We start from the raw sequence: 372 nt of genomic DNA, 5'->3' as shown, positions 1-372 counted from the left end.
AGTATGTCTGAAAATAAATTCACAAAAATTTTCATTATACTAGCAGCCCAGTGCACCAAATTTGTGCACATTAAAAGGGAATTAATTAGTGAAGCTATTTTAAACTGATAAGAACAGATACTGTACTTGATCTTAACCAAAAGGCCGAGAAGCGATTAGTGAAGATATTTTAATATTGCTATTTGCCCTTTCTCTATAATAGAAGTGTGAGAGATGAAAGGAAATTAGTAAAATGTATTTGAAAATAATATATAAATTTATTAATAAATAAACAGTAACAACAACAGAGGCATGATATAAAAACGACAAAAACAATATAAAAACAATAAAAACATGATATAAAAACAACAGTGATGCTAACAATGACTGATA

At 27.2% G+C, this 372-nt stretch overlaps 1 pseudogene; it reads right to left on the bottom strand.

Annotated features, from left to right (window-relative positions):
* On the bottom strand, nucleotides 1–156 carry LOC132236389 (U2 spliceosomal RNA; annotated as a pseudogene).
* Between the last annotated feature and the right edge of the window lie 216 nt (nucleotides 157–372).

This window comes from Myotis daubentonii, chromosome 5, assembly GCF_963259705.1.
Source record: "Myotis daubentonii chromosome 5, mMyoDau2.1, whole genome shotgun sequence".
In the NCBI taxonomy this organism is placed as follows: domain Eukaryota; kingdom Metazoa; phylum Chordata; class Mammalia; order Chiroptera; family Vespertilionidae; genus Myotis; species Myotis daubentonii.
The sequence above is the reverse complement of the archived record's forward strand: the minus strand, read 5'-3'. Positions and strand labels throughout refer to the sequence as shown.